The following is a 19478-nucleotide window of genomic DNA, read 5'->3' on the forward strand; positions in this document are numbered from 1 at the left end:
CAGAGATGAATCACCCCATAAATCAATCCCAGGGCCCTGATTACAAAATAAACCATGAGGGCAGAGGCCGGTGGTTTTTATGATATTGCCCAGCCCACAAAATTTATTTACTGCCTGAGTGATCACCTTCCACCTTCTTCCCCCATGCCCTTCACTGCACATCCTGCTGGGGGGAGGAGGGAAAGGGGGAGATGGGAGGGCAGAGCTGTGCCTCCTGGTCAGCAAGAAGGAGACTAACAGGCAACCGTGGTCAGACATGCATGGAGAAGAAGATGGGCTGAATGGGACAGGAGCAGACAAGTGAGCTTTGGGGAGCCTAGTCACCCTGATACTCATCATACAGAGGCTGGTGACCTCTTCTGCTCCAGCTGAGAGTTGGAACACTTGAGTCTTAGAGTCATAGTCAGAGAAACAAGGTCGAGAAGGACACACTGAGGTTCTATGGTTCCAAGGTCTAATGGCCCTAGAGAGACAGCTTGACATAGAGGAGTAAGCACCAGCCTTGGAGTCAGCAAGACCTGGGTTCAAATCCTGCCCATGACATATACTAGCTATGGGACCATGGACAAGCATCATGGTGTGTGGCATTCATGTGTACACTAAGTCCCCAGGCACACAATAATATTATGGATAAAATACAGTCAATGACTTAGAACTAGCTGTGTGACCCTGGGCAAGTCACTTAACCCCAATTGCCTCACCAAAAAAAAAGATAGAGATAGATAGATAGATAGATAGATAGATAGATAGATAGATAGATAGATAGTCAGTGGTTCCAGCCCAATGGAAGCATATTATGCAAATTCAGATAAAACCATTACTTCAGAGGTTTCATTATTCATACAAATCCCAATCTAGCTATTTAGTAACTGTGGAGTTAGAGGACCTGTGTTCAAATCCTGCCTGATACTACTTCTGTGACCTTGGGTAAATCACTTTCCTTTCTGAGCCTCAGTTTCCTAATCTGTAAAATGAAGGAGGGTGGGAGTTGAATTAAACAGCCTTTGGAGTTCTTTCATCTCTAAATCTATGATCTTATGAACTTCCCAGTCCCCTTCCTGACAACCATGTAGGACAAGTTTCTGATCTGCCTGGGAGTGGGAGGATGGCATTTTCACACCAGGAGTTACCACATGGAGGAAATGAAAGGTTTGAAACCCTTCCCTCCCCCCAAAAAATAGTCTTGATTCAACCAATCAACAAGCATTTATTAATGCTTGATTCTGATTCTGACTCTCAAGTTCTAAGGTCCTATGATTCTGATTTAAAGATTCTCTGGTTCTAAAAACTTGACTAAAGTTCAATTACAGAGTTCACTCATCCATCCCCTCCCCATCCCAGTGGGCCCCAGATCATCTGAGGGTGAGCTCCCATCTGTGTGCACCCCTAAAGCAACAGAAGGGTGTACATCCCCTTGAGCACAGTGATTCCCAACCTTTTCAGGGAGGAGGCCCACTTTTTAACCATCAGAGATGTCCCCAGCCTCCCCAGCTGCCCCCTCCACGATCATAGATGTGCTCTTAGCCACATGCAAAGAGAGAAAAGCCATGATGATAAAAAGCTCCTTTGAGTTCAGAGACACTTACTAATGAATCTGCGCTTTCTTCAGCCCAGCATCTCCAGCCATTTGAAAAATAGTCCTATGTTTTTGTTTAAACTGGATTATTTGCTCAGTCCACCGAAGGCATACTTGCTTATTTATTAGACTGGTGCCCACCGCATATTTTGTCAGAGCCAAATAAAGCTCAAAATGACAAGGCTGGTGGTCTGCAAGGCTTCCCAAACTCCTTGTAATAACTCCTCAGCCTCCCAGGGCTCCGTGGCCCCAGGTTGGAAAGCCCTGATTTAGGATGGAGGGGTAGCAGTGAATTCTACTCGCTCCTCTAACATCCAGGTGAGGGATGGCCCTCCCCTCCTACCCAGGTGCTCTGACTCCAAATCTACCACTCTTGGCACAGCCAAATATACACTTTTAACTTGGAAAGGAAAGGAGGGAGCTGAGATCACTGCTGCTGGCTCTGTAAATGTCAAGGCCACAGTGAGATCTCCTCCAGTTTTATTAAACTATGTAAATCCAACTTGGGGTGGGGGGAGGGGAGAATGATCAAAGCCATCCAGGACGGCCCCTGGAGCATCCCCTGAACTCCCCCCTCCCCAGCCCCGCCCAGGCTAAGAAGCCTCCTCCAGCTGCACCAGGATTCATTGAGCTTCCTCTCCAAGAGGCCAGACCACACCGTCAAACGCTTCATTACAGACAGCCTTTGGAAGCTTCGCTGTGATTCCTTGTGTACGTGTGCATTTTGTCTCTGCTCCAAATTTGCAAGCTCCAAAAGAGCAGGGCTTCCTAATCGAAGGCTTGTCACTCCCCTGCGCGACCTCAAGTCATGTCTTCCCTTTTCCTGGGACAGGTTCCCCTGTCTATAGGATGAAAGGACTGGACAAGATGCTCTCCTTCTCCAAAGGCTCTTCTGGCTCTGACTTTCTGTTCCGTGTTCCAAGGCCCCTCCCAGCTCCGATGGTATCAAGGTCCCTGACAACTCGAACATTCTGTTCTAAGGTCCCCCCCAGCCCTCACATGTTGTGTTCTGTGTTCTGAGGTCCTCCCCCCAGCCCTCACATGTTGTGTTCTGTGTTCTAAGGTCCCTCCCAGCCCTCACATGCTGTGTTCTGTGTTCTGAGGTCCCTCCCAGCTCTCACATGTTGTGTTCTGTGTTCTGAGGTCCTCCCCCCAGCCCTCACATGCTGTGTTCTGTGTTCTGAGGTCCCTCCCAGCTCTCATATTAAGTGTTATGATCATCCCAACCCTAATATTCTCTGTTCTGCATTCCGTAGTCCCTCCTTGCTTTGACTTTCTGTATAGTATGTTTCAAGGTCCTTCCCACTTCTGACATTTTATGTTCTAAGAGTCCTCTCAGCTCAGAACAGAGGGCCCTTAGAACATAGAACATCTTCTAGGGCCCAGCTCTCACATTAGATGGCTCTAATATTCTCTGTTCTGTGTTCTGTGGTCCCCCTCATCTCAGATAACCTATGTTATACTGTCCCTCCCAGATCTTACATTGTATGATCCATATTCTAGGGGCCTCCAGGCTCTCATCTTTGTTCTAAGGTGCCAGTTGTAACATTCTTTGTTCTAAGGTCTCCTCCACCTCTGACATTCTATGTTCCAAGCATTCTCTGTCCTGAGATCCCTTGCCCTTCATAGGGGCAAATCTGTAAATGGGGGAGGAAATGAGTTTTCCCCCATTGCATCTTTTTCTGACGTCAAGCCCAGAGTTCTTTCGCTGTCTTGATGATTTGGGGGCCTTATTTTCCCCGGGGGAGCAGTAAGGGGAGAAAAACCTCAGAAGAAAGCTGGGAGACCATGGCTGCAGCTGAGAGGAGGTGAAGGGGTACACAGCTTGTGAGCCCAAAGAGCCCAGGAGGTTGTGAAAGGGGCTGCTGAGTGGGTCAGAGCCCCACCAAGTGGGCATGAACACCTTTCCTTGAAGATGGATTTGCGCACGGGTAGGAGGGAAGGAGGGTTTTTCTCTGTTACATTTTTTCTGCATCACAGAAGATCCATCATTTCCTTTTCTTGTAATGATGTTGACCTGATTAAAATTTTTATTGGATTTTTACAAAATAATTTCATACATAACATTCCCCGGAGCCCCTGCAGGAGGGAGGTAAAAGGCAAAGAAAGTGGGGAGGGAAGAATGGAGGAGGGAGGGAGCCACGTAAGGAGAGAGGGAGAGATGAGTATATTAAGCACAAGGTGGAGAATGGAAATATTTGATTTTACACAGAAACGATCTGGCAGGATGGAAAAAAGATTAGATCTCTTGCTTTTTAAATAGTGCTCTTGGAATACTGCAGCTGCGAAAATGGGCTTGGAATTGGCAATTTGAAGCTAGTGAAGGAAGTGTCTTGTTTCCCACAGAAGGGCCTTTGAGAGGGGTGAGGATTTGGTGAGAGCTGGAGCCCAGGCCTAGGCAAATTCCCATGGAGAGGAGGGTGAGAACGTGTCACAGCCCAAGTGCCCTCCACGTCCCCCTTCTACCCAAGGCACAAGAGCACCTCAGGCTTCTCGAGTCTGCCTAGTCAAAGGAAACACTTCCCTCACAAGGCGCCTGTGAGGGAGAGAGGATGCGCCTTATTAAATAGCACCAATTTATAGATCATGAAACGGAAGCTCAGGGGAGTTTAAAGATTTCTTTCTAGAGGATCCTATTATATATTTGAGAAACCTCCCTCCACCAATTCTTATTGGCACCAGCATTTCTATTTATAAGCTTAAGAGCTGGGCTTGGAGTCAGAGAGTCCTGAGTTCAAATCCTGCCTCAGGAATTTATTATGTGACCTCAGGCACTTATGCTCTGTCTGCCTCAGTTTCCTCATCAGTAAAATAGGGGAAATAATAGTATTTCCATCACAGCATTGTTATAAGGATCAAATGAGACAGCATATGGAAAGTTCTACACAAACCTTGAAACTCTCCATGAGTACTAGCTGTATTATTATTAGAAATTGGCTTGGAGGTATGGAGAGTTTAAGTGACTTGCCCAAGGTCACACATAGTGTCAGAAGCCAAACTTGAACCCAGTTCTACTGGACTCCAAGGTTGTTTTTCTATCAGCTATTCCACACTGCTTCTCATTAAACAATTTACCCAGTGTTCATTTTTTTTTTAATTTTTATTTTCAGTTCGAAATTTTCTCCCTCCCTCTGCCCCCTCCCCCACCCATTTAGAAGGCAACAAATACTATACCCATTATACATATGAAGTCACATAAAACAATTTACCCAGAGCTAAGGAAGCTGACATTTAAAGGCATATCTTGGTGGAGTGGATAGAGAGCTTGTCTTGATGTCAGGAAGGTCTGGGTTCAAGGTCTGCCTCTGACACATATTAGCCACGTGACCCTGTGGGGATCAGTCAGTCTCTTAGGGACATGACAACTCTCTAAACGAGTTGTGGGTCCTCATTAGTAAAAGGCTTTCACCACCTGCACTGCCAGTGAAATCACACACCCAGCCACAAAAACAAAAATCACAACTCTGAAGTAGAAACCCCAGGATTCAGAGCTGCAGGACACCTTAGAGATGATCTCATGCAGAGATTCTTAACCCAGAGTCGGGGACTTTTTTAAAAAATATTTTGATGGCAGTATTTCAATATGATTGGTTTCTTTTGTAATCTTTTGTATTTTATGCATTTAAAAACACGGTTCTGAGGAGATATCTATGCATAGGCTCCCGAAGACTACCGCATAGCTCAGAAAAGGTACAGGAGCCCTGCCTTTGCCCAACCATCATCTCACAGATGGGCGGGCAATCTGGTGCCCAGAGAGATAAAGCAACTTGTCAAGGTTTACACTGGTAAGATGTAGCAGAGCTGGGACTGGAAACAATGTTCTCTTTCTGTTCTATCATTTCATCTGTCTTCTGGCCCAGCGTCCTACCCACTATATGCAAGCATTTCACGTTAGCTTGAACTCTCACTGGCCTTCCATCCAATTCTAGGGGAGGGGAAGAAGGACTGGGAAAAGCTTAAATTTGTAAGTGGGGCCTGAGGGGAAGAAAGGTGGGGTCTAGGACCAAGGTATAGCTGAATACTGGTCACTACGTGTAAGCAACCCTTCCCTGGCGTGCACGTGCACGAGCATGTGTGCACGCATGTATACACACACATACACACACACACACACACACATTCACACACACACTCCGACTCCACCACTCAAGTGTTCCTGAAGATCTTCTACCCCTGAGGTTTTTCAGACTGCCTTCAATCTTTCTTTTGGAACACCCGGGAAGCCTGAAAGAAACCATCATCCGTCAAGACAACCTTCTCTCCACCCCTGCAAGTGACATTCCTGCCGTCCTCACCCACTTAGGGCCGTAAATAGTAATTCTTTCAACTAACATGTCCTAGAAGGGTTCAGCCAAGTTGCTAAACCCTTTCTCCCTCCCACTCCCACATTGGGCTATTTTTGCTAAGCTCCCAGATTAAAAAAAAAAAAAGGACAAGAAAAATAAGAAAAGTTGCCTCATGTCTAAAGAGTCTGATAAGCTGACTGGAGTGTAAACAGGCCCGGCTGGCCCAAATATTTGTTGCGTTGCTGAGTAACTGAACAAAACGTCCCTGCTCCCCAGCATCTGAGGAGACAAGGACTTGGAGGAGAATTTCAAACAGATGTCCACTGCCCAGAATGAGAGGCATTTCATGCAGCATCAGGGACCACCCAAGAGATTGCTCCATCGGCCTGGATCAAATGAACTTTCAGGTCATTGAATCTCAGAGTGCATAGGACCATCTAGTCCAACCATGCTGAACAACGATCCTCTGTACAGTGCCCCAGACCGGTGCTCATCTAGCCTTGGCTTGGGGACCTTAAGGGACAAAGAACCTGCAATGTCCAGGGGAGGTCCATCCTTCTGGGGACAGCTCTCACTGGGAGGTACTTTCTCTGATTTTCCAGCCTAAATCTGCCTCTTAGCAACATCCACTCCTGGTCCAATCCTCTGGGACTAACTAGAAAGAGTCTATTTCCTCTTCCACGTGAAGAAACAAAGTGTTTCAAGTCTCAAACTTCTAAGTAAATTAGAACTTAAAAGACCCTAATGCTTTTTAGCTGATTTAATATGCCGCTAGGTGTGGATCAAGGTAAAATACCGGAGTGCCAATATCGGCATTTGCTACAAGGCACCAGGAAATTCCAGGCACTCTGGAAGGTGACCAGATACTATTCAGACCATCCTCATAATTTAATATTATTTGGAGTCTCTGTGATTAAAATACCTTTTTCATGTCCTAGAGTCCTTGACTTGTCATGATCCATCACTACCAATATATCTTTAACTTGTTTACCCTTTCCATTAGATAGTCACTCTATTCTTGATTGGTAACTAAGACAAGCTTCGTGGTCAAAGGAAATTGTTTAGAATTCTAGAATTCTCTAGTAGTGCCTGGATAGGGCCTAGAACTCCCAGGGTTTGTTGTTTTTGTGGGGTTTTTTTGGTCTAGAGAACTAGGAATTTTAGTTGGTAAGGGACTGTTGATGCATCCTTCGATCAATTATTTGCACTCAAATACACAAATAGATCTGTGATTTCATTGATTCAGGAATTCCTTCTCATGATGTGGATAGCAACCTATCCTACACAACTCTCATCCATGTCCTCCCAGTGTTTTGACATGAGGGGTCCACCCAACATGTTACAGGCCTTCCTTGCTTTCTTCCAACATCACAAGGGTGCTAGTAGAGGTTTTTATACATCCACTCATCATCTCTTGCTCTTGCCACAGGACCAGCTCATCTTCTCTTTCTGGCATACAGTTCCCTGACGACCTCCTTCATTCTTGTTCTTCAGAGTTTCTCCTTGGTTATATGTTCCAGCCTGCTCAAAAGCACGTGCCTCTTTACCACCCTCTCTGGATGATGCTCAACTTTAGTTCTTAGACGGCTGTGATGTTCCATTGCTGGCATATGGCGAGACCAGGAAAATGTTCGTATTGAAAAGATGGGCCTTTGATTTCATGGGAGGCTTGGGATCAGCAAAAGAACCATGCAATTTCCCTAAAGCAATTCAGCCCACTCTCCTCATTTTCAACTCTGGGCCCAGCTCATTGTATTGTCTGTCCAAGATACACATACTATTGGACAATCTCTATAGGACGTCCACTCATAGGTTGAAATGTGAGTATTAGGTAGACATTCTTCATTTACTTGATCTTTCCTGTGTGGATGGACAGGCCAAACTCTCTACATTGAGTACAGATTATTGCAGGAGGCTCTGTGATGGGTGCTCGAGTACAATCCATATAATGTCATTCACAAAGTGGAACATCTGGAGGACCTCACCATCCCCAGAGAATCCTTCCTGAACTCTGTGCCAGGTGTCCTCTATCATTGCAGTCCCCACGGTAACCCTGTTTTATGTCTCTCCTGACATTTATTATTAGAGGATCATTGAACAAGGTCATTCCTATTGTTACATCTTCCGAGGAATTCTGAAAGATGATGATATATGGATGAGAAACACTTTGTTGTAAAAGAACCTAGTGTTTCTTTATTTTCAAAATATCCAACCAAAAATCTCAGTAGGAGCTTATGTTCTCTACATCATTCAGTCAACTATAACATGATGAAGATGTGGTCCATTGTTGAATATCATTTGCAAAAGCCTTCTTGTTCATGACTAATAGCTTCATAAAGGATGCCCTCAATTTGTGTATAGATGACCCTCATAAAGATTTTGGATAGATGGGAGATTAGGCAGATAGGTTAGTATTTTTGATGCTCTTTCGGTCATCATTTTTTTGGCATCAATGAGTTCTGAGATCTTTTTTTCCATGCCTTTGGTATATTCTTCTCCTTTAGGACCTTGCGTATTAGTCTCTCTGTGACATCAAAATTCTATCACCTCTGGCACAGATCTCTTGTACATATAGACTTGATCCAAACAAGCATGTTTTCCTCATTTTTGTTTTCTTTGGTGCCATTTCTACATCCTGTCTAATTATCTCAGGGACTCTAACATCACGGTCTAAGTATGGTGGTTCCACAGTCCTTAAAGGAGAAAACAGTTTGTTGCAACGTTTTTGCAAATCTTTTCCATTTTTCTTCTCTTTGTCATCCTCTTTCCATTTTCATCCTCAAAAGCCCTTCAGATGACTTTGCTAAGTTGGATACCTTGCCAAGCTTTCTCTAAAATGGTTTTGCCTAAATAAATTAATAAAAAAAACTGAAGAGTAACATTTGTGTTACAACAACATCAGCCAACAAGTCAGATCACTTCGACTATTGAGCCCTTCCAGCAAAATACAAAGAAATAAAATAAAATAAAATAAGATAAAATAAAATGGTTTTGCCTTACGCTGCTTCTCTCTGTTTTCTGAGGCAATACTGCTCATGATCATCTATTATCCTTCTTTGTAAGATTTTAAGGATAACTTTATATTCTACAGCAGCTTGGCGGCACAATGGATAGAATGCCGGACCTGGAGTCAGGAAGACCTGAGTTCAAATCCAGCCTTGGATACTTATTAGTTGTGTGACCCTGGACAAGTCACTTCACCACTGTCTGCCTCAATTTCCTCATCTGCATAATGGTTATAATAATAGTGCTTACCTCCTAAGATTGTTATGAGGATAATATTTGTAAAATGCTTTGTAAACCTTAAAGCACTGTATAAATACTAGCACTTAGCACATTGCCTGGCACATAGTAGGTGCTTTGATAAATGTTTATGTGTGTGTATATATACATATATGTATATGTATATGATGACAAGCTCTCTCTATATATGCATGTATATGCACATACATATAAAACTATAACCCACTGTTTCTTTTGGCAGCCATCACTCTCCATTTGGCAAGTAAGGCAAATGTTTTCTGACCAGTGTGCTTTCTGGGCTCATTTGTTCTCTTTATTGTAGAAATTAGTTTATATTGGTTTAACTTCTGGATGAAATTATAATAGTTGGTGACAATGCCATTTCTATCCATTTGCCTTTTTAAAAAAATTTCAACTGCTTGTTCAAATAATTAAGGGCTGACTCTCATTTGTATGCCATATCTTTTTATCACGAGTAGTCCTTCTTGTTTATTTTAAATTCCTGCCTTAGCTCTGACAACTCAATAGTCTTACTGTGCACAGACAGCTGACTTAAGGATAATTCCTACATTCATAATAAGCCATGTCTGTCAGAATGTAGTCATTTTCATTTTTAGTGAGATTATTTTCTGCTCACCATGTCCAGTGCCTACCAATTTTTTTTAAGAAAGTGTTCATGATATAGAGGTGCAAGGCTTCTGTATATCTGCGAGTCTTTGGCCTCTCTCATTTCTTTCTCCTGAACCATACTTGACATAACTCATAAATATGTATTCCTAATAGATCAGAGTCCTAAATACAATGCTGAGTGATTCAGTTTATTTGCTTTGACACACATGGCAGTCTTTCAGCGGCTGGAAGGCAGTGAGCACATCCCACCCTACATCCTCCCTTTTCTAGGCTAAACATCCCCAGTTCCTTCAACTGATTGGCATATTTCATGAACTGGTCACTCTCCTCTTGCCAACCCTGCCAACCTTGAGATCCTAGAGCAATAATAATACCCGTGGTTGGACCCAAGGGTCTAGGATGCTAATCTCTCTCCCTCTCTACTAAGGGGTCCCTCCTCTCAACTCTAGATGCATCTGGTCACAGACCAAGGGGAGTTTGACTCCCTACAAAGAAGAGCCAGGCTCTTTTCTCATACTCTCTGATTCTTTATAATGTCTGTTTTGTTGATGAGTTGTTTCGGTCGTATATGATTCTTCATCACCCTATTTTGGGTTTTCTTCGCAAAGATACTGAAGTGGTTTGTCATTTCCTTCTCCAATTCATTTCATAGATGAGAGGCTGAACTGAGGCAAACAGGGTTAGGTGACTTGCCCAGGGTCATACAGCTAGTAAGTGTCTGGGGACAGATTTGAACTCATATCCTGCTGACCTCAGGCCAGCTCTCTATCTACTTTACCACCTAGCTGTCTTCAAGCATTGTGGGCAATTATTTAAAGTTTAGGTTTGGGTTTGTGTCTAAAGTCTCTCTAAAGGGAGGAATAGAAAGGCATTCAGTGTACATATAGGACAGCCATTTATTTCTTCTAAACAAAAGAAATTCTAAACACAGAAGACTCACAAGTGTGCATTGATAGAAAACAAAGAAGCAACAATAATAACTTATAACTACTATTATACTCTCCTGAGAGGTTGAGACAAAACCATCAAAACATAAAGCAATTTGTGAGATTGCTGAGTAGCCATTTTTACATTTCACCTTGTCTCCGCACTGTCCAAACAATTCCCTCTAGATACAAGTCTTCTGACTAGCCCAGCCAGGAGCTGAGCTGCTTACCTCATTGGTAGTTATCCCCTCTGATGCAGAAACTCCCCTCAGCTGCAAGTCAGCTCCAAACAAAGGACCCAGGATCTCCAGAACTCTTGAGTTCCCAAGGTTGCTTCTGAGGCTGGATACAATCATCTTGGGAATGCCTTTTGGTCACCTCTAATCAGGAAAGAAATAAAACAGAAACACTAGCTAAGGGCCCACAGACCAGGCTCAGGCTTGCCTAAGGCCACACACATGCTGCTACCATGTGTTCACAGTTCAACATTTCTGCCCAGATGAAGGAAAGACACCAACCACATCCCATTTCACCCCTTCAGGGAGAGACTCAAAGATTCCTTCTATGCTCATTATCTGGAAAGAGAAGAGGAGTTTCAGCTTAAAATCCCACTGAATTAGTGGCCCTTCCTGCTCTGTGGCCAAGAAGGGGGTTTGTTTGTCATCTAAAAGCACCAAGCCTTCCAATGCTGAGTCATATGTGTCCCCAGAGGCTAACAGAGAAACTCAGCATGCCCTCTACAGGACAAGCCATATAGTACCATTCACACACATATTCCATGGCATACAACCTAGGATTGTAGGCTCCAGTCTGAGGAACATAGGGGAGGACCAATAGGATATTTGTCTTTTGGAAAAGGAGAACGTCCTTTGGGGGAAGAGAGAAGTAGGAGGGAGCAGATATGGCCTAAATTCCTAGAAACTCACCCCAGTGGCTTGGTTTCCTTCCAAGAATGACAGCTCCAAGTTGGATGCTCAACCTTAAGCAATGGCTGGCTTTGGTGGCTTCATGAAAAGCCCTTGCTCACATCAGTCCTGGATATTTCTTCTGAGCCCCATGTATCCTTTGGGTCCCCTGCAAAGATTTTAAAGAAGGTGTGCAATCCATCAATCCTTTGGAAAATCACTGAGGCAATTCCATAGGGCATGGAAAGCCCTAGACTAGGAACAAGGAGAGTTTCCCCCTCAGCCCTGTCAGATTACAGAGTATTAAGCTGAGGCCCAGAAAGGTCAAGGTGCTTGTCCAAGGTCACACAGAGAATTCATGGCAAAGCTAGGACTAGATTCTAGGTCTATAAACTTCTAGTTTGGGCTCTGGTTGTTGATAAGATAATGGATATAGAGCATTCTGCAAAGTTTAAGGTCAGCTATTATTATTAACAAAGGTCACACAGTAATTAATGACAATTCAACCCCAGATCCTCTGACCTTAAGCCTCTCTTGTAGATGATATTTCCTTTGAACATTCTATATTCTCTCTCTCTCTCTGCAACTGTGTGAGCCCCTGGACGTTTAATTGTCTAAAAAATACCAAAAATGTTGTTAATACTATAATTATTGACCTCACTTATCAACAACAACCCCAGAAAGAGATGATGTAATAGTGACTCTATTTTACAAAAGAGGAAACTGAGTCTCTGAGAGACTGACTTGAATGACAGCCAGAATTACACAGCAAGGTAGTATTGGAACTGGGCCTCAATCTCCAGTATTCTGCTTCCAAAGCCAATGCTCTTTCTCCTGTAGCATGGTGATATTAGAGGATGACAACCAGATCCCAAAATCGGAGTCCACAGAAGACCTAGAATGGAATCCAAGCTCTGATCCTTACTAGCCATGTGACCACACAAAAGCTACTTCCCATCTGAGTCTCACCTACAAAATGGGCATGGGAACATTTGCATCCACGACCTTCAGAAACTATAAAGCAATAGAGAAGTAGGGCCAGTTGATATCTCATAGGGAATTAGAGTTGGAGTAGGAAAACCTGCAAAACTTGAGTTTGAATCCCAGCTTCTACTAATCCCACCCACTCTCCTTAACCCCAGCCACTTACTAAGTGCAAGTCCCTCCCCCTCTCTCGGCTCATTTCCTCTTCTGTAAAAGGAAGGCAGTGGGCTCAATGATCTCTGAGATCTCTTTTTGCTAAATTGTCTGTGATTTGTGACCCCCTACAGAGTGCTAGAATGAGGAGACTGGAAACTTTGTGCTAGGACTCCAACAACTAGAACTCCACTTCTTGGCTGGGGAGGCAGAGCCAAGCCTCCTCCCCATGGTTATCCATGCCCATATTTCCTGTCTCCATCCTAGCCAGCCCCAGGACTAACATCTCTGAGCTGCAGGTCATTTTTCAACCATGCCACCTACAATTCAGCTCCCCATCCCTGCCAAAACTTGCAGGGGCCATTCTGCCTGCCACTCAAAGCAACTGCACCTGTGTTTGGACTTGGTTCCATGCCTCTTCTACTGCCACCTTCCAGCTGGACTATTCTACAACACCTTCCTTCCCACCCCCAACTCCCCACTGATTGTCCTTTGGACTGCCACTCCCAGCCCAACTGGATTTATCCCCAGGCATAACAATGCCTAGCTCTAACTCTGCTGGAAGTCGAGGAGGGTATGTTAGGGGCATGAGGTCGAGGAAAGATGCTCCTAGGGAGGTTATGTCTGGGAGTACTGAGCAACCTCAGCCTGTTCCTGGACCGAATCAGACAAAGTGCTGAGTTCAACATTCTAGGGAAGGAGTCACAGCTCAGCACTTTCTCCAGCCTGGGAGCAGATGGGGAGTGAAGGAAGGATTTTGTTTGGTTTCCATTTCTCATATATCTGTGCATAGTCATTCTTTCCCTGCCTTACTTTTTGGTCTTCAGAAGGCCCAGATCGGACTTCCAGTGCCAAGATGGCAGAATGAGAAAGGACCTCCCTGAAGCCTTCCCAAATTCCTTTCCAAACAACCTTGAAAAACCCCTCAAAACCAATTTAGGACAGGGAAGCAGCTTACCAGCTCAGCAGGAAAGTTCTGTCTTACTGACATGGGAGGGAGCCCGATGAAGGAGCAGCAGTAGCAGGTCACACAACAAGGGGCCTGCAGCAAAGCTCCTAGCCCAAGAGCAGACCATCAGCGAGGCCCTACCCCCATGCAAGCCAGCAGACCAGATCAGCTTCGCAGTGAGACCCCACACCCAGCATAGGCCACCAGCAAGGCCGTGCTCCAGAGCCAGCCAGCATCAAGACCCCACCCCCAGGACAGGTCAACAGGGTGGTCCCACCCCAAGTAGAAGCCAGCTAAGAGCCCCCTCCCACCAGTGAAAGCCAGCAGCTAGGCCCTGAGCCCCAGTACAAGAAGCTTGGGACAGTGCAGGAGCAGAACCCAACTCTTACACAATAGTACAAAGTTACAAAACTGGCAGAAAAACGATCAAAATAAATAAAATTTAAAAAAAAGGAAAAGAACTTAACTATACAAAGTTACCATGGTAACAGTGAGAATCAAGACACAAACTTAGAAGAGATATCGAAATGTCTACGTGAGAAGCCCCAAAGAAAAATGTAAATTGTCCTCAGGCCCAAAAAGAACTCCTGAAAGAGCTTTAAAAGGCTTTTTAAAAACAAATAGAGAAATAGAAGGAAAAAATGGTGAAAGAAATTAATGTAATGCAAGAGAATCATGAAAAAAGAGTCAACAGCTTGGTAAATACATATATAAATGGAAAAAGATATACAAAAATTCACTGAAAAAAATTAATTCCTTAAATAACAGAATTGGCCAAATTGCAAAAAAGATACAAAAGTTCACTGAGAAAAAATTCCTTAAAACTTAGAATTGGACAAGTGGAAGCTAATGACTCCATGAGACATCAAGAAATGATAAAATCTTTTTTAAAAAATTTAAAAAAATAGAAGTGAATCTTCTCATTGGAAAAACAAATGACCTGGAATTGAGGAGAAATTATTTGAGAATTATTGGGCTACCTGAAAGCCATAATTTAAAAAAAAAAAAGAGCCTGGACATCATGTTTCAAGAAATTATCAAGGAAAACTGCCCTGATATCCAGTAGGCAAAATAGAAATTGAAAGAATCCACCAATCATCACCTGAAAGGGACTCCAAAATGAAAATTCCCAAGAATAGCATAGCCAAATTCCAGAGCTCCCAGGGCAAAGAGAAAATTACCATCAGCCTGAAAGAAACAATTCAAATACTGTGGAGCCACAGTCAAGATTACATGGGATTTAACAGCTTCTACATTAAAGAACCAGAGGACTTGGAATATATTCTGGAAAGCAAAGGAGTTAGAATAACAACCAAGAATCACCTACCCACTAAAACAGAGTATATAATCCTTCAGAGGGAAATGGATATGTAATAAAATAGAGGATTTTCAAGCATTCCTAATTAAAAGACCAGAGCTGAATAAAAATTTGTTATTGAAATACAAGATTCAAGAGAAACATTAAAAGGTAAAAAAAAAAATGTGTTTCTAATTTATTACTAAAATATTTGGGCATCTACCTGCCAAGATAAACTCAGGAACTACATGAACACAATTACAAAACACTTTTCACACAAATAAAGTCAGATCTAAACAACTGGAAAAATATCAATTGTTCATAAGTAGACCAAGACAATATAATAAAATGACAATTCTACCTAACTCAATCTACTTATTCAGTGTGATACTAATCAAACTACCAAAAATTATTTGATAGAGCTAGAAAAAATAATGTAAAAATTCACCTGGAAGAACTAAAAGTAAAAAATATCAAGGAAATCAATGAAAAAAAAATGTGAAGGAAGGTGGCCTTGCCATACCAGATCTCAAACTATATTATAAAGCAAGAATTATTAAAATAATCTGGCACTGGCTTAAAAAATAAAGTGGTGGATTATTGGAATAGACTAGGCACACAGGATTCAGAAGTAACTGACCATAGTAATCTAGTGTTTTATACAGCAAGAGATCCAAGTTTTCGGGACAAAAACTTCATTTTACAGAAACTACTGGGAAAACTAGAAAACAGTATGGCAGAAACTAAGTATAGACCAATACTTCCCACTTCATTCTAAGATAAGGTCAAAATGGGCTCATGGTTTACACATAAAGGATGATAACCATAAGCAAATTAGAAGAGCATGGAATAGTTTACCTATCAGATCTATGGATAAAGGAAGAATTTAGAACCAAACAACATCCAGTGGACATCACGAAATGTAAATGGATAATTTTTGCACCAACAAAGCCAATACAATTAAAATTAGAAGGAAAGCAGATAAGTGGGGGTAAGGGATTTTATAGCAAGTATCTCTGATAAAGGCCTCATTTCTCAATTATATAGAGACCTAAGTCAAATTTATAAGAATACAAGTCATTCTCCAGTTGATAAATGGTCAAAGGATATGAACAGACAGTTTTCAGACAAAGAAATCAAAGCTATCTAGTCATATGAAAAAGACTCTAAATCACTGTTTATTAGGGAAATGCAAATTAAAACAACTCTGAGGTACCACCTTACACCTATCAGATTGGCTAATGTGACAAAAAAAAGGAAAATGACAAATGTTGGAGGGGATGTTGGAAAACTGGGGTACTAATGCACTGTTGGTAGACTTGTGAACTGATCCATTCTGGATCTCCATTCTGGAGAGCAATTTGTAACTATAACCAAAGATGTGTAAAATTGTACATACCCTTTTATCCAGCAATACTACTGCTAGATGAGTACCAGACAGAGAGAGAGAAGAAGAAGAGGAGGAGGAGGAGGAGGAGGAGGAGGAGGAAGAGGAAGAAGAGAAGAGAAGAAGAAGAAGAAGAAGAAGAAGAAGAAGAAGAAGAAGAAGAAGAAGAAGAAGAAGAAGAAGAAGAAGAAGAAGAAGCTATTTGTACAAAAATATTTTAACAGCTCTTTTTGTGGTGGTTAGGAATCAGAAATTGAGGGGATGCCCATTAATTGGGCCAATGGCTGAACAAGTTGTCGCATATGATTGCAATGGGATATTATTGTGCTATAAGAAATAAAAAGCAGATGATTTTAGGAAAACCTGGAAAGACTGAACTGATGCAAAGTGAAGTGAACAGAACCAGGTGAACATTGTCCACAGTAACTGCAATATTATATGATGAAGAACTGTGAATGACTTAGCTATTCTCAGCAACACAATGATCCAAGACAATCCCAAAGTACCCATGATGAAAAATGCTATCTACCTCCAAAGAAAAAACTGATGTTGTCTGAATAGATGAAGCATACTATTTTTCTTTCTTTTCATTCTTCCTTCCTTAATTCCTTTCTTCAAATCTCCTTTCACAAAATGACTAATATATGTGGAAATGTTTTATATGATTGCTCATGTGTAACCTATATCAGATTGCTTACTGTCTCAGGGAGGAGGAAGGGGAGAGAGAGATAGAATTTGGAAATCAAAACTTAAAAAAAAATATTAAAAATTGCTTTTACATGTAATTGGGGGGAAAATAAAGTGTTACTGTTTTTTTGAGGGGGAGGCTAGGCAATAGGGTTAAGTGACTTGCCCAGGGTCACACAGCTAGTAGTGTCAAGTGTCTGAGGCTGGATTTGAATTCAGGTCCTCCTGATTCCAGGGCTGATGCTCTATCTACTGCACCACCTAGCTGCCCCTAAGGTATTACTTTTTAAAGGCCCCAATAACCTCAATACTTAGTGGATGGGACTTTGTTCCTTCAGTTTCAAATGGGTTTCAGTTGTAGCTAGAACAAGAATGTACATGGTAACTAGGTGGTTCAGTGGATACAGCATTGGGCCGAAAGTTAGGAAGACTTGAGTGAAAACTTGACGCCAGACATTTATTAGCTATGTGACTCTAAATAAGTCATTTAATCTGTCTGCCTCAGTTTCCTCAACTGTAAAATGGGGATGACAGTAGAGACTACCTCAGGATTGTTATGAGGATTAAATGAGATAATATTTGTAAAGCACTTAGCACAAAATCTGGCACGTTGTGGACACTTGACATAGGCTTGTTTTTCCTTCCTTTCATATACCCTCAAATAAGTCACTTCCTTCTTCTGGGCCTTGGTTGATTGGAATAGATCATTGCTAAAGCCCCTTCCAGCTTGGAAATTACATGTCTCTACGGATGTCTATCCTCTCCAGCCTTCTTCCTCTAGTACTCAGAGGAAAATATTTTGTTTTGGTTTTTTCTATGGGGAAGCAACATGGTACAGTGGAAAGAGTACTAGATTTGAAATCAGAGAACCTGGGTTTGAATTCCAGCACTGCTTCTTACTGCCTGTATGACCTTGAGCAAGTCCCTTCCCCAATCTGAGCCTCAGTTTCTTCATCCATCAAATGACAGTATTGGACAAGACTGACTGTGAGATCCTTTCCAGCTCTAAATTTATAATCTTATGATCTTTCCAACTTCAGGCAGCTTTAAGTAATGTAAAAAAACACTGGAATGAGAATAATTCTCTGGACTAAGTCCCAGGAAGTGGTAATGAGGACCAGTGCCAGGGTGAGGCCAGTGGGAACAGAAAGGAGGATAGGAGGCTCAGGATTCAAGCCTCTTCCCCTCACTAGCTATGTGAGCTTGAGCAAGAATCTTGAACTCTCTGCATCTCCATTTCCTACCATGTAAGAGGAGGGAGTGGAACAAAAATGATTTTTAAATCCTTTCCAGATCTAGATATTCTTATAGTAAAAGCAAATAGCCAACCTTTACCGCCTCCCCACAAAATATACAAGTATAAACACATTTCAATACATATACTATACATATAGTGTATACATATATATATATTCACGTACTCATACTTTCCTCCTACAACCACCCTTCCACCTTCTAGAAAAGGAGCTCTTTTTAAAAAATTTTAACATTTTTATTTAAAGTTTTGAGTTCCAAATTCTATTTCTCCCTCACTCCTCTCCTCCTCCCTCCTTGAGATAAGTAACCAGATATAGATTATATATGTGCAATTATGTAAAACATTTCCATATTAGTCAGGGGTTCTTTGCCTAAGGTCTATGAACTTCTTTTAAAAAATATTTTAGCAACTGTATTTGACTATAACTGGTTTCCTTTATAATCTCATACATTTTATTTAATGCATTTCAAAACTGTATTCTGAAAAGGGCTCCATAGGTTTTACCAAACTATCGAAGGTGTCCAGAACACAAATAAAGTTAAAAACTCCTATAACAGACTATCTCCATTTCTCTTCCAGACAATGATATCCATCAAGCATTATTATTTACAACTTATTTTTACTAATAATAACATAAACAATTATTTATGAACAAATTTGTCCTGTAGAACTGAGGTTCAGAGAAGGTGATTTGCTCAAGGTCACACAGGTTAAAAAAATGACAGAGGCAAGATTGACAGCCAGATTTTTGTAACCCAAGCTCCCCTTGGAGGAGACATTTCCCTTGAACTTCCGCATCCATCTGGAGAGGTTAAGACCAGAGTCAAAAAAAAAAAAAAAGAAAATGTTAAATGTTGGAGGAGATGTGGGAAAATTGGAACACTAATGCGTTGTTGGTGGAATTGTGAAATGATCCAACCATTCACAGAGCAATTTGGAATGTACATACCCTTTGACCCAGCAATACTGCTTCTAGGGCTGTATCCCAAAGAGATCATAAGAATAGGAAAAGGACCCACATGTCCAAAAATATTTATAGCAGCTCTTTCTGTGGTAGCAAAGAATTGGAAAGTGAGGGGATGTCCATTCATTTGGGGAATGGCTGAACAAGTTGTGGTATATGAATGTAATGGAATACTATTGTGCTATAAGAAATGAGGAGCAAGCAGACTTCAGAAAAAGCTAGAAAGACTTGTA

At 42.0% G+C, this 19478-nt stretch overlaps 1 long non-coding RNA gene across 2 annotated transcripts in view; it reads right to left on the bottom strand.

Annotated features, from left to right (window-relative positions):
* LOC110200084 (uncharacterized) overlaps positions 1-19478 on the bottom strand; it is a 74486-nt gene that overhangs the window by 3601 nt on the left and 51407 nt on the right. The window contains exons 4-5 of one of the 2 annotated variants that reach the window (XR_013485162.1): positions 11588-11735; positions 10892-11041 (exon numbers count right to left, since the gene is read on the bottom strand). This is a non-coding gene — a long non-coding RNA (uncharacterized LOC110200084). Of the gene's footprint in view, positions 677-10891; positions 11042-11587; positions 11736-19478 lie in introns of those variants that run through there. The other variant, XR_002322157.2, reaches the window with a different exon arrangement.

The sequence above is a fragment of the Phascolarctos cinereus genome, unplaced genomic scaffold (genome assembly GCF_003287225.1).
Source record: "Phascolarctos cinereus isolate Bilbo 61053 unplaced genomic scaffold, phaCin_HiC Scaffold_3;HRSCAF=262, whole genome shotgun sequence".
Lineage (NCBI taxonomy): Eukaryota > Metazoa > Chordata > Mammalia > Diprotodontia > Phascolarctidae > Phascolarctos > Phascolarctos cinereus.